Raw genomic sequence first — 23,262 nt, 5'->3', positions numbered from 1 at the left:
CGATGGCTTAAAGGAAAGATAGACGATGCTTCTTTCTTGTTTAACACTCACAATAAAAACGAATGCTACTTTTTTCTGCGATACAGTTCGACACGACATTTGTTACTGACATCAAAATATAGATAGAAAGCGCCACTCTTTAAGCCTCTTGCTACTGGGATAAGAAAAGCTTAAAATTAAAGAAAAAAAGATAGAGATGGAGGAGCGTTGTTTTTCCTCGCCGTACACGAAAACTTCATTATTTACTTGAGGCGTGCACTTTTAATCTATCCACTCAGCGCATGGGCAGCTCGCCCTTCCTTTACTTTTCGTTCTTTTTTTTATTTTGAGTCAGATTGCGAATGCCTAAGTGCGGATTTTTAAACGCAAAGTTTCGTGTAAGTAAAAATTAAAACACACTAATTATATCGTTGCAAGATGGCGTGTATTTCACAACTTGTCGATTAATATGCTTGATTTGCAATTTCGAAATAGCACAATTGTGGCTCTTTCAGCACCACGCTCAAGAATAAGCTGGTGTAGAAAACGGCAATTACGCCCATCGCGTGTTAAGGCGTAGAAGGCAGCACAGGTCAAAATTAAGAGCTTCCCAAAGATGCCCAATACAGAGCGATCTGTAAAGAAGTGGATGGGAATTTCATTACGGAAATTACTACCTCTGCATGTTTTTCTTTACTAATTTCCTCTCTGTGCACTAATATGCGAAGAGTAAGGGCTGTCCACAGATCACTGGCAGCGGGGAGCTGAAGGTTACTGGTTTTGCAGCACAAAAGATACAGAATACATTTGGCTACATTCTACGCTCTCTTTTTGGCAGTGCTGTGGTTATTTTTTTTAATATTCGAGCTTTGCTCAACTGTTTACATCTTATAAATGATACTCAAACTGGCCTTTGAAAATCTTTTTGAAGTTAACAACTTAGATGCCCAGGTCTCTGAGCCAATTTTTCTGCGCTCCTTTGATTTCCATAAATTCAGGAATGTGTCGTTGCTTTCAAGAAATGCTTTTCTCTCATTTATTTATTGCAAAACCACGATAAGACAAAACGTTTCTTTATACCACCTGTAAAAAGTGTGCACCCCAGACAAGAAGCAAAAAAAAAAAGCTTTAATGGTCAAATATTTAGTGGAATCGCCCAAGGTGGTGAATATTTGTAATAAGAGATTAATTACTTATTGGCATCCACCCAAGCGCAGTCATACGACTCCAAAGGAAATCTATTTTGCTTTCTCAGAAACTTCATAGTTAAAGAAATTTCGTCCTGGTCCGGGGTTCGAACCCCGGACCAGGAGCCTTTACTGTGAGTGCGGTTAGACAGTTTACCCCGCAAAATTATATCGAGGGCGCTAGATACTTCACTATAGGCGTACAACACGAGAGTGCAGTGATATTTCACGGGAAAATTCACGGGGCAAAGCCATGCATGTGCCAAGGACTCGTTGTGGTGCCCACTACAGACTAGTTGGTATAATTGTACAGGATATTGTGGCTTGTATTCAATTTATTATCTTCAATGATGTCCAAATCCCAGAGTAAGTTGATATACGTTAATAAAGAAATATACTTCATACAATCTTATTTAGCATATCGAACATGAGTTTCCTCCTAACATAAAAAGAAATATGGTTCTCCTTGGGCAAATTATTGCGTACCTATGGTTGCTAAAAAATCAGGTTGCTGCTTCTAAGGAGCAAACAATAAATGGCGATGAGTGCATTCTCTTTTTTCCTTGAGCTAAAAGCGCTGCTCTCGCGGTTTTTACCTACGGGAAGGCAACTAGCTCTCTCGGCTGAAGGTGTAATCAAAAAAGCGCTGGAAAACAAAACTGGAAACATGCTACTGGGGCGCTTGGAATTATCATACTATTCAATTTTCAGGCGTACTTTCTTTGTTAATGATTAATTTAGGCATGGCCTAGTAATTACACTAAAGATAGTGAGCAAAACGTTTAAAACGAGGGAAGTAAAATGAGCGTATGTACGCTAACCTACAGTTATTTTACACGAACGTAATTGAATTCAGCTCACAAAACCAGAGAGATATGGAGGTCGTTACGGCATAGATACTTATACATGGCAGCCAGCCGAAGAAACAGACGCAATGATTGATGGCAATGAGGTGAATTTAATGGCCGGTGGCCTAGCGCGAGCGCTCCTGCCCGCGCCACTGCACAGTTCGTCGTCTTCTTCGATCGTCACGATATCAAGAAAATCAGCATTCACTGAAGCCAAGAAGAGCATAAGGAAATGTTCCTTTTTTTCAAGTTGTAAGTGTCACCAATGTGAAATTCGTAGTGCAAACATTTATTGGCTGATGGAGAATTATTTACAAAGGAGAAGAAAAAATTTGCCGACTCTAAGGCGGCAATCGAATATTGAGCTTAAACGCACCTAACGTAGGTCGCCAGTTCGAATCCCTACTGCGAGCTAAACTATAACTTAAGTAGTAAGCTCATGCTGCACGAAACGCGAAACCGTATGCCACCACCACGAACACTCTGCGGCAAACGGTTGAGCCGCAACTTTTGTGTCAATATTCGCAAAGACACTAAATAGGGGTACATAGGTCATCGGCTCGAATCCCTGCCACGTGATGGGCTCTTACTAAAGCATTGAGTTTATGCTGCACGAAAGGCTGAATTGTTCGACACCATCCGGAACTATCTGCGGCAAACGGTTGGCCCACAAATTTAGACGACTGGCGGAACTAAGCGGTCGGACTTTGACGCTTGCCTGACGTATGTGTGTGTATATATATATATATATATATATATATATATATATATATATATATATATATATATATATATATATATATATATATATATATATATATATATATATATATATATATATATATATATATTTATGAAGGGAGCCAACAGTCACCGAAACCAAGGTGCATAGGGGAACGTTAATATTTTTTTTATTAATATTATTAATGTGTTATGCTTATCAGTGGGATAATATTACTTAGATTAATAAATCGCTTAAAGAAAATTACTTGTAAAGCAGCAGAAAAAACAACCATGCCGCCGGTGGGATCCGAACCCACGACCTCCGAATATCATGTCCGATGCTCTTACCAACTGAGCTACGGCGACGGCTGTCCAATCTGCTGCTCTCGTGGGTATTTATGTTTACTGGGTGTAAGCGAGCCTTGAGAATGTTCACCAGCGCCACCCTCGACCACAGCGGCGGACGTAGCACGTCCTGTAATACCGCGAGCGTGACGTAGAACGTCATATAACGGTGAGGGCGGAAACTGTGCGAGAGCCCTCTTATGCTACCTATGGCATCAAGACTGCCAGAACCGAGACCCTCGTTAAGCTATTATAGAGAAGGCATATGAAATGAAGGGCTCGTTTGACAAACATATTAAGGAAGCCAACAGTCACCGGAACCAAGGTTCATAAGAGAATGTTTGGACAGCCGTCGCCGTAGCTCAGTAGCGATATTCGGAGGTCGTGGTTTCGGATCCCACCGGCGGCATGGTTGTTTTTTCTGCTGCTTTATAAGTAATTTTCTTTAAACTAATTGATTGGTATTACAAATTAAAAAACAAAAACAAATTAGAAACTTTCTCGTGTGCACCTTGGTATCGGTGACTGTTGGCTTCCTTAATATGTTTGTCAAACCAGCCCTTCATTTCATATGCCTTCTCTATAATAGCTTAACGGGGGTCTCGGTTCTGGCCGTCTTGATGCCATAGGTAGCATGAGAGGGTTCTCGCACAGTTTCCGCCGCCGCCGTTAGATGACGTTCTACGTCACACTCGCGGTATTACAGGACGTGCTACGTCGACTGCTATGGACGAGGGTGGCGCTGGCGAACACTCTCAAGGTTCGCTTACACGCAAGGCATAAATACCCATGAAAGCAGCAGATTGGACAGCCGTCGCCGTAGCTGAGTTGGTAGAGCACCGGGACGCGATATTCGGAGGTAGTGGGTTCAGATCCCACCTGCGCCATGGTTGTGTTTTCTGCTGCTTTATAAGTAATTTTGTTTAACCTAATTGATTGGCACTACAAATTAAAAAAAAATTGGAAACATTCCCCTATGCACCTTGGTTTCGGTGACTATTGGCTTCCGTAATATGTTTGTCAAACGAGCCCCTCATTTCATATGCCTTCTCTGCTAATATATATATATATATATATATATATATAGAGAGAGAGAGAGAGAGAGAGAGAGAGAAAGAAAGAAAGAAAGAAAGAAAGAAAGAAAGAAAGAAAGAAAGAAAGAAAGATACATAATTTTCGAGTTGCGGTGCCCGGGCATCAGGCTGCGCTGTCGCCTGTTCTCATTTTATTTCATTATGGAGCCACCTTGTTACCACGTCAACCACTTGAAGGCCGCCATTTTGGATTCTATCCGTGGCATCAACGTAACTCCAAGACTCAAAACGCGACGAGTAGAGATAACGTTTTAAAACAGGCTTGGATAGTCGTGAGTCCACATTCAACCGGCGCCACGTAGTTGCATTCTGTGCATATTTAAAAGAATGATCTTATCTAAGTACACTATTATTTTCCTACTGACACATTTCGTCCAAAAAGAATAGAAATATTCACCTATACTCTTCTTGGATTCAGTGACATGGCTTCCATCATTCCATGAACTCAATGATCCATTATTCTGAAGTTTGGTCTCGAACTCAACAGCTGGACAATATTCGAATGTCAGTAAGCCATGACCAGATACAAAACCAGGTCAAGAGAACTACAACAGCTGGAAGAGTTGCTGTAGACTTTGCCATATTCAAAAAAAAGAAAAGTTGAACGAAGAATACAAGTTCTGATAGGTCTAAACTGACAGCGGTACGGCGAAAAGAGATTTTTAAAATTTACCTGATTGGAATCATCAAAGCAGGCTCTAAGCTGATTCTGATAATGCAAAATCTTGCTCTCAGCCTTAAAATAGCAATTACCTACAGCATAGAAGGCTCTTGGGCTTGCTTGGTCGTACTTTGTGCACTTAGACCGGTACGAGTTCCGGTGAGGACAAAGATTCGCCTTAGCTTCGATAATAGCTCTTGTAACGTTAGCCCCGATAAATTACTGCTGAACAAAGGGTAACCACTGCTGCGCTTAGCAGACGACGTCTTAGGCTCCTCGTATTTCCTCCGCTTTGATCAAAGCAACTCCTGCAATGTAGGACCTGCAGACTCAGAAGCTCAAGGAAGGAAACGCATAGTGCATGGTGCTTCGAGTGAGTAAGAAATGCACAATACGGGGCCATCAGCGGCATTACCCACATGAATAATCGGAATAAAAGCATGCCCCAAGGCAATGCCGAACGGATACTCTGGCGCTCTCTCCAGTTTTCCTCCGCCGGCATTCTTGCATCAGCGCCGGATTCACATGCGATGAGAAAATGAAAATAACGAACGCCAGTATGTCAAAGCTATATCATAAATTGTTTTTCAAGTAGCGCCGACCATCGTGTTTGCGACGCTAGAAAATATTTCGCAAAAAACCGGTTTCCCAGTGGAAAGAAAAAAGCAAAAACAAATTATAAATTGAAATTATAAAAGTGTACTGAACTCCAGCCCTCTAAAGGGTCAGACATGGAAGTGTTCCCTCGTCAAAGACTTTTATGGTACGCTATCAACACACGGCGTCGTTATTGCTGGGGTTAACTTCTAGACTTACAAGATTGTAAATTAAGCTCCATTTATGCCGCGCATTGGAGAAGTATAGCCTTATAATTTTGTTTACGCGTTCCCATCTTTGTAGTAATGCGAGATATATTAGTATGTATAGACCCCTAAGGCGTGAAGAATTTTTGATTAAATCTCTTCCCTCATTTAAATGGTCTAATGTCCATTGTAACGGCAATAATTATACTAGGTAGCGTGAAGCATAAACAACTTCAATGCAATTGCGGCTTCTGCATTCGCTGCCATTCGGGCTGTTGCAAAATGCTTGCTTAATGTTGCAATGAATGAAACCCACATAACTGAGATTATATTTATATTTCAGTTTTATGCGCTTACCGACACATATAGAGCACTTCAATGCCAAAACCATGGTCTGGCTGTTGAAACCAAAATGAAAGCTCTATTACAGACAAAATCATGTGGAACCTAATGAGTAAGGTCTAGCTCATACATTAAAAACTGGAATTAAAGGTATTCATCGGCTCCCCTTGATAATTTGAAGTTATTATTTGAAATATATTAGAGGTTCATGTAGAAATTTTTAATAGCGATAGGCAAACATTTAATGCACTTTACAAAACTGAGATTATTAGAAGGTATTATTCACACTAAAAGTCTCGTAATCAGTAGCAGTTGTGCTAAACTCATGCACTGCGCCAAAATTCTTTATGCCTGCACATACACTGCAATACAACCTCGTTACCAAATTTGACGATTCATGCAAAACCTCTCTACCAATAAAGGTGGAGCATATCATGGCCGTCATAATACCACATTTGGATCATAAAAATGACGGTAGACTTAACAATAATTGTGGTGAAAAATATACGTCATCGTGTTCTCCCAGTGCTGAAACAGCATTCATGAGTAAATGTGTTCTAAGCTATGACAGCTGGGGTAAATGCACTGGCAGCATGAAGGTGTGATTGTCCACCTTCATTTATTTTAAGGGCCTTTTCAAGCCTTCAGTCCATCTTACCAAGATAGTCCGTGGCGGTTATTTGGACAAGGCAAGATATGTCTGCTTAGCGAAGAGTTTTCCTCCATCAGTCGACATAGATTTCCGATTGTGCTCATACTTCTCCCTCCTTTATCCCTTTCCTTACGGCGCGGTTCAGGTGTCCAACGATATAAGAGACAGATACTGCGCCATTTCCTTTTCCCCAAAACAAATTATTGTTAATATTATTATTATTATTATTATTATTATTATTATTATTATTATTATTATTATTATTATTATTATTATTATTATTATTATTATTATTATTATTATTATTATTATTATTATTCTGCATAACAGCAAGAGCGAGGAGTCTTCTAAGAGCCGGCGGCCAAAGATGTTCTGTGTTATACATCGATGACGAATCAGCAATCCGAGTATTATCATTGCTTAGGTGGGCCTTTTTTTAGTACAGTATCGCACTTCAGTTGTTACTGCGCCTGCAGAGGCTTGTTGCTGATTTTGAAGAACCTAAGAAACCTCGAATATTCTGGAAGTATTGCACGTTTGCTGTGTTGTATGCAATACTACATGTATTGCTGTATGGCAGCACTGCATGTTTGCAGTATGTTGCTTCATTGCGTAAATTAGATAGTTATTCAGACACACGCCTTCTGGAAGCGCGAGTCTGCCGCTTCAATGGCGTGCTGCGGTGTCTTTTCTCACGACGTGCCGAACGGTTATCAACGCCTTTATTACTTTATTTTTTCTTTGAATATGGTAAATTCGATATGTTTCTCAAAAGCGTTCTGGAGCCATTTCATTTCGTTCATATGTTCATCTCTGGAGCGGAGAAAATAATAGCAATTTTGTGAATTTTTTTGAAATTTCTTTGACACTGAGTGTTGCCGACCTACAGATGCAGAGACTTCTGCGTACAAACATGTGCTTTGGATATTGAAATTTCATCTAAGGAATATGATTAGCTGATGATTTGGCAAGGACAAACGTGGTGCATGCAGTGCACATAAATGTCACCTGAGACGTTGTTACTTAAAACTATTCTTTCGCGAAATCAGGGCAGTTTTACGATTTAACCACATATGCACTACTTGGGACAAAAGTTTCCGGGACGCGAGTTCTATGAAAAACGTTTTTCCTAGAACTCGTTTCCAGGAAACTGTTGCACCCAGTTGTACATAATGACAAAGCACTGCACACGAGCTCTCCGAGGAAAACTTAAGCATTAATACTCACGTGTTAAGAGTCCAAAACAAAGCATAAATCACTTCGAAAATTTTTAAAAGCAAAACAGTTTCCTAAAAACGAATTCATTTTAAATAAATGCGCATATATCGAAAGAGTTCACCCCATTCTTTTTTTTTGATAACGTTAATTATTACTTCATGGCATAAAGGGAGTTTCGAACGTAAAAAAAGAGATGGCGTTAAATTGATGAGAACAGGTGGGCCGATCTAATGAAGGCGAGGAGAGAGCGGTGATGTGGCTTCTGCGTCCAAGAAATATATGAGGACGGGTTGTCCGGCGTGAGACCCGCTGCTGCCAGGTGGCGAATTCTGGTTGGCTTCAGCGCCGGACAAACCCAAATCAAGAGGTGGATGTCAGTCTCAGTATCATGAGAGTTGCCGACTGGACACGCTGGGTGGGGATATAAGTGGCGAAATTGAAGCCACGTCCGAGTGATGGCAGGAGTGAGGGCAACCCCGACCCATATACTCCGGATCACTACCTCCTTTGCACGGCTAAGACCGCGGAGGAGGGCCATCGCACGGGGAGGGACGAGTCCCCAACTCTTGATCTAAATTATTCACATATAATATGGCAGCGCGGTCTTGCTCAGACGCCTTCCCAGGCGATTGATTTTGACGGTCACTCAGCAACCCTCTTGTTCACTCTTGCGCTGGGTGTTTCACTTAAGACCACATAATTTTAAAAATAGACTGTTTAGAGGTGTGCTTTTTTTAGACGTATCATTGTCAGCAGTGTGTTACATCAGAATGTAGCTAAGAGGTTCAAAAGATGATTCTGGTTAACAAACATTGAATAGTTTTTTTAACTATTACTGTTCGGCTCCCTAAATATTGAGAGGCGTGTAGGACCCTATAAGTAATATCCATGTAAGTCTTTAGAATTATGAAAATACGGTTTTCCTGGGCGCTCTGGCCCAAAATATTGTGGCTACATCGCGCCATAGTTAACGCGCTTTCGAGAAGCTTGCTGGCAAAGCAACCTTTCGAGTGCATTAGCTCGTCAAAACAATCAAACTTTGATAAGCCACACCGCCGAGGGTAACAGCGTTTTCGAAATTCTAAAAACCGATATGATAGGTGTCCAAAGATATATGAGACAGATACTGCACCATTTCCTTTCCGCCAAAGAACCAATTTAAAAAAAAAAAAACTACTTACAGTTAGCTACATGCCTTTCAATAATTAATGAGCCTAACAGGAATTGTTGAAAAGTTATATATTAAAGATGAGTTAACCAGCCTGCTAATTAGCACAACATATATAATTCGGATGTATTACACCAGTGACAATGCTACGCCGGAAAATGAACTTTCCTATTATAAAAAGCATACTTTCTAACATCGTGTAAAGTCTTAGATGAAAAACCCTGTATATAGCGCGCAGAGAAAGAAATATGTTGTTATCGTCTTAATAACCGAAAATTGATTTCTCCACTGCACGCTTTTTTACTTCTTTTTTTCGCACTTGAGATATTTTCAAAAAGCGATGGCTGCATTGCCAAACAGGAGCCGGTAGCTCAAGATATGTTTTTATTTCTCACACAAGGACTGCTCTGAATACTGCAGCATTCTCGCCGGGAGTTGCGTTTCGAGATTCATAACGGGTGCGCCGATTGTATCACTTCGTAGATGCCAGCCGTTCTTCATACAATCTCACTGCATATTGAGCATGATGTATTCTTCATGAATAACCGGAATTGCACAGTGTATCTGTGAAATTATGTTTTGTGGCTTCGGCGCAGAAATGTGCAATTTTACCAGTAGCGCAACTCGACAGCACGATCCAAGTCCATTCAAGAATCGATTGGCGTAATGCGCCGGAAGGACTCTGCGGCGATTAATGCGGCGGGGTATTCTTCCCGTTAAAAAAGTGCCGTGGATTAAGCGTCTCTTCTGTTGCTTACGGCACGGCAAGTGTTGCCGCTCACTTTCTTACGCATATTCTGTGGCGATCGAGCGGCTAATGATTCTTCGTGGGGGCTGTCAATATACCGGAACGCCACCGCTAACACAGAGCTCATAGAGGAGGTCTGTATATGTCCTAGCGAATACGTGTCATTCGCGTCCTCGTGTTTTGGTAGCGGTTGAGGTGATGCTGGCGATTGGTGGTAATAAGGACAGGAGAAGCTCCGTAATGGCCTCACCGCGGAAGACACCTAAAGCGCGCCTGAAATGTGAAGGAGACAGTAAAAAGGATTAGACGGAAAATCTCTCCAGAGTGGAGACAATTGAATTACTTTGAACAGCCTCCTGGCTCTACCTTCCACAAAACACGCGAATCCACGCAGACGTGTAACAGTTGTTACACTGAAAAGGAACTGCAGCGGCTTAACGAGGGCACCAGAGAAAGGGACCTACACTTCAGCGTCGTCCACTTCTAGAGGCTGCGATCTCTTTCTTCTACTTCCAATCCTCGTGTCACTGCCCCCTCTTCAGGAGCATCGCCCCGATGCGGTGTTACCGTCAGACCGAATAGCGGGGAGAAAAAGTGTTCAAGAGGTACATCACGAGTTTGACATCACGGAATATGACTACATGCAGGCAGAAAGTCAATCGGGGGGTCGCTCGTAGTACGGCTTCATTCGTACCACATGCACAACGTCGCTGCGCTTGCCGTTGTGCGATGAACAAGCTGGCGAGGCTGGTGCAACTTCGTACGTTACGTCGCTGAGGCGGCGGACAACAAGGTAAGGGCCGAAGTAGCGGCGCAGTAAATTTTCGGACAGCCCGCGACGACGAACGGGCGTCCAAACCTACACATAGTCGCCTGGGTGGTAGGTAATGTAGCGGCGTCCAAGGTTCTAGCGGTCAGCATCGATCTGCTGCTGACGCTGAATGCGGTGTCTGGCCAGTTGCCGTACTTCTTCCGCGCGTTGAACATAGGTGGCGACGTCGACAACAAGTTCAGTCTCACTGTCAGGGGGGTCCACGGGTAGCATAGCATCGAGGGGGGTGGTAACCTGTCGACCGAAGAATAATACGAACGGAGTGAACTGCGTCGTCTCTTGCTGCGCGGTATTATACGCGAATGTTGCGTATGGGACAATTTCGTCCCATGTCTTGTGCTCGATATCAATATACATTGAAAGCATGTCGGTCAAGGTCCTGTTGAGGCGTTCTACCAAGCCATTTGTCTGCGGGTGGTAGGCTGTTGTACGTCTATGGCTGGTGTGCGTGTGCTTGAGTACAGCCTGAGTGAAGCGGGCCGTAAATGCAGCTCCCCAGTCAGTAATGATAGCTGCAGGAGCGCCAGGACGCAGGACGATGATGTGGACGAAGAAGTCGGCGAGTTCAGCAGCAGTACCGTTTGCAAGTGACGTGGTCTCAGCGTATCGGGTCAAATAATCTGTCGCGACCGCAATCCACCGGTTTCCTCTGGTCGACTTCGGAAAAGGGCCGAGGAGGTCTATGCCAATTTGCTGAAAAGGGGTCTTTGGTGGTGCTATGGGCTGCAGAAAGCCGGCTGGCATTAGAGGAGGAGATTTGCGCAGTTGGCAATCCCGGCATGTTGTTACGTATCTACGCACGGATGGGAGTAAATTGGGCCAGTAACACTTAAGCCGAATCTTTGCCAGTGTGCGACTAACCCCAAAGTGGCCGGCGGATGGTTCATCATGACAAGCGCTTAAGATTTTGGAGCGTAACTGGGATGGCACAACAAATAGAAACGTCTCTTTGTTGCTGTCAAAGTTGCGCTTGTAGAGCACTCCACGCCGCAGAATGAAGGTCTGTAGTCCACGGCGAAACACACGAGGTACATGAGACTTCAAACCCTCCAGATACTTAACGAGTGGCGCCAACTCAGAATCTGCTCGTTGAAGCTGCGCCATACGGGAGATGCTAATGGCACAAAGAACAGGGCAATCTTCGGGGATGTCTTTCGTAGCCGGTTCCACGGACGCTCGTGATAAACAGTCCGCGTCCTGGTGCTGCCGACCCGATTTATAGACTACCGTAACGTCGTACTCCTGTAAACGGAGGCTCCATCTGGCCAACCGGCCAGAAGGGTCTTGAATGCTGGCCAGCCAGCATAGCGAGTGATGATCGCTGACAGCACGAAACGGTCGGCCGTAGATGTAAGGTCGAAACTTACTCAGAGCCCAGATGACGGCAAGGCACTCTTTTTCGGTCGTCGAATAGTTCCGTTCCGATCGAGAAAGTGTGCGGCTCGCGTAGGCGATTACTCGCTCTGCGCCGTCCTGCCACTGTACGAGGATAGCTCCGAGGCCGACATTGCTGGCGTCAGTGTGGACATCAGTCTCTGCATTCTCGTCAAAATGAGCTAGTATTGGTGGACTTTAAAGGCGGCAGCGGAGTTCCTCGAAGGCTGCGTCTTGGGCACTTCCCCATACGAAGGGTGTGTCATCTCGAGTCAAGGCAGTCAATGGCTCAGCTAGGCGAGAAAAATCTTTAACAAAGCGGCGGTAATACGAGCAGAGGCGCAAAAAACGTCGGAGGGCCTTCTTGTCGGTTGGGCGTGGGAAACTGGAGACGGCGGAAGTCTTGTAGGGGTCTGGAAGAACGCCTTGTGCGCTAAAAATGTCCTAAGAAACGGAGCTCCTCGAAGGCGAAATAGCATTTCTCTGGCTTGATCGTTAGTTGTGCAGACTGAAGAGCTTGAAGGACAATGCGCAATCGCTGCAAATGTTGTTCGAAGCTAGACGAAAAGATGACCACGTCGTCCAGGTACACAAGGCACGTCTGCCACTTCAAACCAGCTAAAACAGTGTCCATCATGCGTTGAAATGTGGCCGGAGCGGAGCAAAGTCCAAACGGGAGCACCTTAAATTCGTACAGGCCGTCGGGTGTCACGAAAGCCGTTTTCTCGCGGTCTCGCTCGTCCGCCTCGATCTGCCAATATCCGCTTTTCAGATCTAAGGAAGAGAAGAACCTGGCGTCCCGGAGTCGGTCAAGGGCATCATCGATCCTCGGGAGTGGGTATACGTCCTTTTTGGTAACATTATTCAGTTTCCTGTAATCAACACAGAATCGCAACGTGTTGTCTTTCTTTTTCACCAGGACCACCGGCGACGCCCACGGACTTGTTGACGGCTGTATAACGTCGTCTGCAAGCATTTCATCGACTTGCGTCCTAATAGCTTCGCGCTCTTTAGGCGAAACGCGGTATGGACGCTGCCAAACTGGTGGCGTGGCCGAATCGGTGACAATGCGATGCTTGGCTACCGGCGTACGTCCGACCTTGGAGCTCGCCGCGAAGCAATCTTTAAAATCAAGTAGCAGCGACAACAGAAGGTTATCCTGATGAGGTGACAACTCCGGGTTGATTTTAACCTTCTGAAGGGCATTAGTTGGTGCGGCATCGTCGTGAAGATTCTCCTGTACGGGACACAGATTCGGCAACCTATCCACGTCGTCGAGGAAGGCGACGGCCGTTCCCTTGGCGAGGTGCTGAATTTCGTTCGTGAAATTCGTCAGAAAAACTGTCGCACAGCCGTCATTCAGTTCAACAAGACGCGCGCAATAGCCACACCCTTCTCGAGCAACAGCGAAGGGTGACTGTCCGCAATACCTTCGTCGTCGTGAAACGAGTCGTTCCTCACTAACACCACCACACTGGACCGTGGTGGCAGCATTACGTCGTCTTCGACTATACGCAGAGCGTTGACACCTGGGCCTTCTGTGTTACTGTGCGCCACGGCTTGCTTCGTCGAAAAAGTGACTCGCGCCTCGTGTAGTTCGATCACAGCACCGTTTGCCTGTAGAAAGTCGAGGCCCAGGATCAAATCTCTCGAACACTCGCTCAACACGACGAATTCACCCACCGTAGAAGAAACCGCGGATGCCGACTCGGGCTGTGCACCTTCCGGCCGGGCTAATGAGGTGACCTCCAGCCGTGCGAATGCTAGTGCCCAACCATGGTGTCAAAACTTTGCTCAATTCCTGGGCGAGGGTGTGGCTCATCACGGAATAGTCAGCCGCAGTATCAAGTAAAGCGATGGTGTCAGTTCCGTCAATCGTCACACGCAAATCAGAAGTAGCGCGTCGGATGCTGTCGCTACCCTGCCCCGGTGAGGAATCAGCGTATCGGTATATCGGCGGCGGAGGATCTTCAGTTTTCCCGACAGCAGCGGCCTTGCCTCCGGAGACCGCTGGAATTAGTTTTCCCGGCGTGGACTAGGAGAACGCCGCTCAGGGTAGCCGGCGTCTCGGCGAGGGCTTGGGGAACGGTAACGCAGCGCAGATGACGAGCTAGGATCGTAGCGACCGTATGTCCCAGGCCTCTGACGGGCCGACAGATGAGCTTCAATTTCGAATGGTCGTTCGCCATTCCGGGGGCAAGGGTCGTCGGGCGCGAAACCACGCAGACTCACTCGGCGGTACGGGCAGGCCCTGTAAAGATGTCCCGCCTCACCACAGTGGTAGCAAAGGGGCCGCCGGTCCGGTGCACGCCACACTTCACACTTCCGTGGCCGCTGATAAGCTGGTCGAGCAGGCACACGGGAAAGACCAGACTGCTGCGCTGCGTGAGTCGCGGTATTCACGTCGTAGCCTGGCGTTGGGGCCCGACAGAGGACAGATGCATAGGCTGGTCTGACCTCAGTCTGTCTTGGGATCTCAGGCAGTTGTTGCTGCTGTGCTGCTAGGCGCACCTCGTCCCGGACGACATCAGACGGCGCGCTGGGAGGCAGCTGGAGGGCTTGTAATTCCTCCCTGACGATCGACCTGATTGGGTCCCGTAAAACGGCCGCATCACTCCCTAGCGGCATCGAAGAAACAGCCGGCCCAAGCGTGCTTACATCCCGATTGTATTGCCGGGCTCGTTGCAGGAGCGTCGTCTCCATGGTAGTCGCTTCCGTGAGGAATTCGGCAACAGTACGCGGTGGACTGCGCACAAGACCGGCGAAAAGTTCCTGCTTGACCCCACGCATCAGGTGGCGAAGCTTCGTCTCCTCCGCCATGGATGGGTCAGCACGCTTGAAGAGGCGCGTCATGTCCTCTACATACATGCGGACGTTTTCTTTAGTCCGCTGGTTACGGGAGCGAAGCGCAGCTTCAGATTTCTCCCGGCGGTCTGCGTTGGGGAATGTAGCTGTGAGATTTTGGCGAAATGTCTCCCAGGTGGACAGGTTGCTCTCGTGGTTCTCGTACCATGTCCTAGCGGAGTCCTCGAGCGCAAAATACACATTATGGAGCTTACGGTCGTCGCTCCAACCGTTGTAGCGGGCGACCCGCTCGAAGATGTCCAGCCAGTCTTCCGCATCTTCGTACACGTTGCCGTGAAAAGATGGCGGTGTTCGCGGCGTGTGGTAGAGGATGGGCGCCGGGAAGCTACTGTCTGTGGCCATTTCCGGTGGGACCGTCGGTCGAGGCTGCGTCTTCCTCGTCGGGTTGTCAAGAGGCCCGAACTCAGGTGTCTCACCGCGGAGGCGGCGGCTTGGGCGCTGATGGACCGGTTTGAGTGCCGTCTTTATCTCGTAGGCGTACGCAGGTCGGGAAGCGTACCCCGCACCTCCACCAGATGTGCAACAGTTGTTACACAGAAAAGGAACTGCAGCGGCTGAACGAGGGCACCAGAGAAACGGACCTACACTTCAGCGTCGTCCACTTCTAGAGGCTGCGATCTCTTTCTCCTTCTACTTCCACTCCTCGTGTCAATATGTCCCCGCGAATACGTGTCATTCGCGTCCTCGTGTTTTGGTAGTGGTTGAGGTGATGCTGGCGATTGGTGGTAATAAGGACAGGAAAAGCTCCGTAATGGCCTCACCGCGGAGGACACCTAAAGCGCGCCTGAAATGTGAAGGAGACAGTAAAAAGAGTTAGAGGGAAAATCTCTCCTGAGTGGAGACAATTGGATTACTTTGAATAGCCTCCTGGCTCTACCTTCCACAAAACACGCGAATCCACGGAGATGCTTTGGCATTTCTCTTGCAAATAAGTTAAAGCCTTGGTGCGCGCAATTCAAAATGTGACTCGCACTATGCAGCCGAGCAAAGTAACCACTGAGCCACCACTGCGAGTAAAGCAATTTAAGAGAAAAGTTTCTAAAAAGCACGTACCTTTCGGTGGCAGAGCAGATGACACCTCATTCCAACTGTACGCGCCGCCGCGGTGGCTCAGTGGTTATGGCGCTCAGCTGCTGGCCCGAAAGACGCGGGTTCGATTCCGGCAGTGGCGGTCGAATTTCGATGGAGGCGAAATACTAGGTGCCCGTGTACTGTGCGATGTCGGTGCACGTGAAGGAACCCTAGGTGGTAAAAATCTCCGGAGCCCTTCACTCTGGCGTCTCTCATAGTCTGAGTTGCTTTGGGACGTTAAACCCACTTAAACCAACATAGACCAGCAACTGTACGCTTCGATTTCTGTACTGAGTGCGCATTTGAGTTAGAACCATCATTTAATTACGTAACAAAATGAACGTAATCAGGCGCGTAAAAGTTCTGCATATTGTTTCTGATTTTTGTTATCTTTTTTCCACGTGAAGGGTGTCCAGTCCACAACAGAATGTATGAAGTGTACAACATTGAAATCATAGGTGTCCTTCAAGTTCGCAAGTGGACGTTAAGACACCGGATACAGCTCAGCACTTACATCCGCTCATTTACTATGGAGTGCAAGTGTTTATATTCACAGCACGAAACAATTTGTCTCTTGTATGGTACAAATGAATATGTATTAACTTGCCTGTGCTCGATAGTGTGAGACGTGGTTCCATGTGCAGAAGTGGCACTGTTTCCATGTGGCACTTACCTTCACAAATTTGGTTTTTTAGAGTTTGATAGAAGGGTATGATGCTTGGGTTTAACGCCTCTGGGCTACACTCTTCAGTCATCAGGGACGCCGGAATGGGTGGATCAGGATTACTGTTGACCACCTGGGTTTCTTCAAAATCGCTAACATTGCGGAACAAGCTTCTGCAGTTAGCATCCATCCCAAAGAGGCCGCTACTGCCAGAATTCTGCCTTGAGTTCTTGAGCTCAGCAGCCCGGTGTCTTAGGCGCTATCGAACTGTACGCGTAGTAATCGGTAGAGACTAGTACTACAAACATCACCTCTGGGTATATACAATTATTTTTGAGGTGCTGTATATTTGAATATAAAAAACAAGCATTTAAAACCCCTTTTTTTGCATACAACCAACCACTGCTGTCATGTCAACTGATTTGTTTCTGTTGACAATTTATTCTTCTACGCGGAATAGACCTTGTTTTTCCTTCGGTCTCTAGGGCAAAGCATCAGCAGAGTTTTTCTTTGGATGTAGCACTAACTAGGCTCAATTGAGAAGCTGAGGATGAGGTTAATAATGAATCCCACTAGATATGTATGCCTAGTCGAAAGCTAGCTGCCAAAAACACTGATGTTCAGCCGCCAAATCAGCAGCGAAGCAATCTACTTCTAGCTTGTCTTCTCCATTTGGTCTCAACGTCAATTAAAAAAAAAAACATCAGTTGGGCTAGTTTCTAAAAATAAATTCTGAAATAAGGAAATACCCAAGATTTGGGCACAGGGAAAGAAAAAATTAAAGAAGCATCTTGAATAACTAGATAACTGAAACACTCTGCACAGCTTCTTTGAGCTAGACGGATGCCTTAAACTGTTGTAGGAGGTCGAATGCATAGTACGCGCATTGTCATTCATTCGAGATTTCGTTGTATGTTTTGACAAGGAATCTAAACTGTGCGAGTGAGAATTTTTTCAGTGCATTTCATTCCTGTTTATTATTTAAAAAAGCTGATCTGCAGTGGCTGGAAATGTTGGTGCTATGATGTCTAACATTTATTTCCTTGTTTGTTAACTGGAATATTATCATAGTGCTAGCTGTGTTTCTCGTGTTTTTCTGTTTCTTTTCATAATTCTGCAATTTTAGCTTGTTTTATGCAGCAGATTCTCTCAAGTATGTAGAAAGGTGCTCCAAGCAAAATTTACTTCTCCTGTAATTTCGAATGCGTGAGTGCCCGAAAGACAAAGGAACACCATACTGTATTTTCAGAAATATGTCGATAGTGATAGTATTTTTCAAAGTACGCAGTTGCCCTATGGAGTACAAACATACAAGACAAGGTCACGAAATAATGAGCGAGGAGTTACGTTTGCAACAACCTTGAAAGTGCTCCAATCAGCTGTCGTTTAGTAATTGAAGGAAACAACAGTAGCCTTGGCCAGGACTAATAAATTGGCCGCGCACAAGGACAGCACCAAAAAATATTGATTACAAACTGCAATGCCAGGTTTCTCAAATAGGTCACTCGAGTGATTTCTGTTGCACAAACTCGATACCGAAACTACCTCCGGGCTCTTCGCCCAAGAATCTTTGTATTATCTTTGCAAGTTTTGACAAAGACACAGCTGGATTATGGGCAGCAAAAAAAAATAGATATAAGGGAATAATAAATTTGGTTTTAAAATGATAACATCATCTCTCACTCCGAAACTCAGGAATTCCATCTCTGCTGAAGCTACTACAATTAGATTATAAAAAACAGCAGAGCGCACGGCCTCTGCCGGTTCGGCTTCAGACAACCTGCATGAAGGTTATGAGACGCACTCTAATTGAGGGCTTTGGAATAAATTCGATCATCTGGGTCTCTTCAACTTAAGTTGACATCACCTGGCAGATTTGGCATATGTCCATTCTGCCTCCACTAAAATGCTCTGGTAGCGGTGTGGATTCAAATCCGCGTCTTTATAGTTACAATAGTTGTACGCAAAAGCCAATGAGCCAAGGGACAGGCTTTTTCGCCCTCAGTTAAAGACAACCAACTTCAGTCTTACCTTTTTACAACGTGATCGAATATAAACCTAGTTGCAGCGAAAACCTGGCGACCTCCGTCGTCACAACCGGTAGGCGATGAACAACTGCCACCTACTGACCGCACTCCTCTCCCCCTGCGGCTTCTTCCCCCTCCTACCACGTGTCTGCTCCCCCTCCTTTCCTCCACCCTCTCTCTCTTCATTTTAAGGGGAGAAGAAGAAGTGGCCACACTAATATTGACTTTGCTTCTGTGAAAACGGCTTACAATGACGCAACAGACAATGATAAAAGAAGTGATCAGAGCAAAAGAAGAATTGAATTACAATAAGAATTGTAGTGAAACCAGTAGTGAAACAGAATTGGAATTGGAGTATAACAGAATTGGATGGGGTCAGTGAGTGAACGAAAAATGCTATCGGGCTTCCTCCGCATCAATCCATTTGATGGACTCCATTTTTTTTTTCGGTCTTCATTTTTCTAAATGACATCTTTTATTTGGGCGCAGAGAGCTTCACATATAAACTCCAGTTGATTTTTTATTAGAACAACCTCACTTTGACAGAGTATAGTGTTTATCGACATACCTTTCGAAAAATAAAAGTTTTCACCACCACCACCCATCCATCCTCAGTCTCCTCCACTTTGCACAGGACGTCTTGATTTAGTCCGAAGATGGTCAGGCTGCACTTGTCTTTTGTTTTTCCAGCGGTGACGCCACTTCTTAATTAAAATTCATAATTTTTTTGTCTGTTTTCGGTCATCAGTGTTGTCGCTCGACTCATCTGCGTACTCCTGCTGCAATAATATTTTATGAACACCAAAACGCTCGACTGCTGTTTTGCGATGAAAGTAACCGCTTTGGCAGTCTCTGTACTTACGCTTGCATACATGTGATATCAGAAACAAAGCGAAAAAAGGAATTCTCCAAAACAGAACAGCCGTTAGATAGCGATGCCACATTCCAGCGCGGGTGTTATTCAAATACCTTTGCAAACTCTTCTCTAGTCTAAAGTGGTATCTTACGGAGCATGCGCAGCATTGTGGATTGAGGCTCCTGCATAAACATAACCTTATGTTTTACATGGGACCACCATGTGCTACCTCTTGTGGGCTTTCGTGGAAAACTATATTCTTCGCGTTTTTTTTACAACGCCTATAACAAAAAAATCACTTCAGAAGGTATGACTGGTTTCCTCAAAAAAGCATGCGGCGTTTGTTTTCTTCATGAGAAATGCTGCACCATAATGGCACATTTTCTGGACGTTTGAAGTAAAACCATTCAACTGGCGTGAAAGTGTAAAAGTGTCGCTGAAAATGCTTTTATGCCATATTCAAGCGCTTGTTAAGACGAAAGCAGAACGTAATCAAGTGTACAACATATATAATGTACTGATAGAGGAAACATATTGGATTTTTTTCTTTTATAAACCCAAATCAAAGACGCCACTATTGTTCGCAAGCCTTGCAGGTCAACTTGTTTCTCAACTGCCCAAGTGCCACTGGCACGTTTTCTCTAATAGCATCCGACTACTCATTTCCTGCTCATTTGTTGCAGCGCTCTACGCGGTTGTCAAACTCGTGCTGTGATATCATATTGACACCAGTGTTAAGGAAAATACTGCGCCAGCTCGATTACGTTAGTGTGAACAAATATCTCCCAAGCGGCAAGTACGCGCGCAACACTGCAATGTAGACAGGGTTACTAGCATTCACTCAAGCAGAACACTATGGCTACGAAGGGAAATGAATGAAAAGAGATATTACCAGTGAGGCGGTGGTCGCGGGCTCAAACCCAAGACGATTACAAATATCAATGCAGCTACGAAGTTCTGTTGAAACTGCATAGCTTTTGTAGCCGTATGGCTGCGCTTGGGTGGATGCTGATGAGCAATCGTTCCGTTACGGCTTTCACTTGCACCGAATTTCGAGCGTATGTGGATTATTTTGACGCCAAGATAAATGTTGCTTGAAGAAGGCAGTGGTAAGATATTAAATATTAAAAGTGGCTCGTTTATTTTGTTCTTAGAAATAATAAATACTCTTGACGTTTTAAACGACAGATGCCGGGTCCACAAATACATCAATTCAATGAAGCGGAACTAATTCTATTCGATGATGATGGATTTTTATGGCGCAAGGGCATCTAGGCCAAAGAACGCCATAGAAGTCTATTCGGAAACTAAATTAAAATCGTCGTCGGTCATATCAACTAGAGTCTCATGGAGTGACACGTATGGACTACACGAATCATGTTGCGTAAATTAGCGGTACGCAAAGTTGACATGAAGCTGCTATGTCCTTTGGTCTCCAGGACGTCTTCTTTGCAACTGGATAATGGTATTCGTGATGGCTGCACCTCTAGTACATACGTTCTACTGTCTGGGAAAACAACAAGGATCTAAAGCGATTATCATTACTTCACTCTGACAATACCAACAAATCTACAGAATAGGTCGAGATACCGCGTTTGCGGCATTCTCTGGGCGTCGTCCCGTGCATTTTGTATCTCATCGTTTGTGCAGATGAGGCCACACATGTATACTCGGGGCTCCAGCTGAAATGTGCGGAGAGTTCGCTCTTCCATCGTCTTGGAGTTTCCCGCACGTGCACACAATAGACTAAAGATGGAAGTATTTACCTCATACAAGCAGCGATCTTTTTGTGCCACAGCCTTCAGCGATAACTCTTTGACGCAAGAAAAGGACTGAAGGAACTAAAGCATGGACACTTGGCACAAAACAGCCCCGAGCAAAACACAGCGGAACGCAACAGACCAGTTCTGAAAGAAGGAACTCCATCCAGAGCTTTGCGCTCACGCTCTTGCTGGAAGCGAAAAACCGGCGGTCCGCTTTTCCGCTGCGCTAAAACGCCCCGAAACGTTTGGCTGTCACTAAGTGCAAACGCTGATCAAACCGGACCATACAAGACCGTCGTTTCCTCTTGCAAGCAAAATTCAAAGTCACCTGTCTCTTCTCAGTGACACGCGCTAAGAACGAAACCATCGGGAAGGACGGTTAATAGGAAGGGAATTTCCGCTGCGGTTTAGATAGAAGTCTCTCGTCGTTCCTTACGAGCAGGCACGCAGCCAGGAAGTTTTTTTTTTGGCAGGGGCCCAAGGGATTGTCTTCAAGCTGAAGAGGGGGAGGGGTGCTTGAAGCTATCCGAGCATTGCCAAGAGAATAAGAGGATGGTTGGAGGGAAGCCAGGCCTCCTCGCCACCCCCCCCCCCCGCCCTGGACACGTGCAAGCTTACGATTCGTGCACCTTTTAGGAAGACACACAAAAAAAAGAGCATCGGGAGGTTTCCGAACAAAGCGGGCAAAAAATTTCATTGGTAGCCCGACTTCAGAATCAAGCTGCGATGCGGTAAAAAGCGGTTCCTTTTTGTAAAGTAACGTTATACTTGAGGTAAAAGGTACCTGACTGTTTGAATACATAAAGAAACATGCTGCAGTGTATAAATACAAACAGCTACTGGTGTCAACAACGAAAACCTAGATAGTGAGCTGAATAGCTGACGCACTGCTTTTGGTGATACGGAAAGCAGCTTATTTTATGCTCAGAACGCCGCTAGAGAGGTCAGAGAAAAAACGTTATAGAGAGAAGAATTACGTCATTAGTCCCTTAAATTGTTTAACAGGTACGTAGTTCTTCCAATGCAACTACACGGAGCAACTAAAGCTTCTGCCATATGTTCACGCACTTAACAGGAAGCTAAATCGTCGCTCATGCAAAACAAACAGCATCCAGTGTTTTTTTGTTCGAAGTCTACGAAATATACAGCATGCTACATACCTTATAAAACGGTCAAGAGGTAATTATACTAAAATATGTAAGAATATTAGAGAAGACGACATGGCGTCAACCAGAGCCGTGCATCATGGTCTGTGATCGAGCCTGCGGTAGCGGCTGCTCAGGTCTGCAGAAAAAGCTTGTAATAACTGAAGGACCTGCCTTTGAACGCAAATTATTTTGACCGTACCTTAAAATACATGAATTCGCTCTGAACTTTTGGTGCTGGAAATTTAGCGTTTTTGTATTGGGAGAGAAAAAAACGGCGACAATCAAGAATGCGTAACGTTACTTCTAATTTTAAAAAGAAATCATGTAAATCGTACAACTGAGCATTTATCCATATTTTCGGAGATTTACGGGATAAGAAGCACAGAAACGAAAAACATTCGTGTCGCCTTTGTTCAATAGTTCGAGCACAGTATCTCTTATATGGGCGTCTTTATGTTGTATATTTAGAAACAGTAAAAAAAATCTGAACGATGAGACTTTAGTGGCTCCGTACGTTAGCTGTTAGAGATGAAAAAATTTAAAATTTTACTTACAGTTGTAATAACTGGCCATGCGGTAAGAGAGAGAAAAAGGGCGGACAGTGGAGCTTCCATTATCCATGCTAGGGTGGTCAAATTAGATAAGAATGAGACAGGTTTTTATTATTTCAGATATGCTGCTGCATGGCTTGCTCTTTACACTCAATATTTATTGGCGTGCAAATGTACGCAAGACACTCCACATGCTTAAATTGTACAAAACACTTTCTACTAACTCATGAGTAGAGCACTGCTCATCGTATTACGTCGTGCCTAGTGCCTGGTGTTTCTTTCCACTCATCAATGCATTAATCGAAGCCATTGCTCTTGGACACCCAATTCATGCGATCGAAAA

At 45.1% G+C, this 23,262-nt stretch overlaps 1 non-coding gene across 1 annotated transcript; it reads right to left on the bottom strand.

Annotated features, from left to right (window-relative positions):
* Positions 1-3,029: 3,029 nt before the first annotated feature.
* TRNAS-UGA (transfer RNA serine (anticodon UGA)) lies at positions 3,030-3,103 on the bottom strand. The gene has a single exon. It is a non-coding gene; the product is annotated as a tRNA-Ser (tRNA).
* Between the last annotated feature and the right edge of the window lie 20,159 nt (positions 3,104-23,262).

This window comes from Amblyomma americanum, chromosome 5 (assembly GCF_052857255.1).
Source record: "Amblyomma americanum isolate KBUSLIRL-KWMA chromosome 5, ASM5285725v1, whole genome shotgun sequence".
NCBI lineage: Eukaryota > Metazoa > Arthropoda > Arachnida > Ixodida > Ixodidae > Amblyomma > Amblyomma americanum.
Note: the sequence above shows the minus strand (reverse complement) of the source record. Positions and strands in the feature narration are given on the sequence as shown.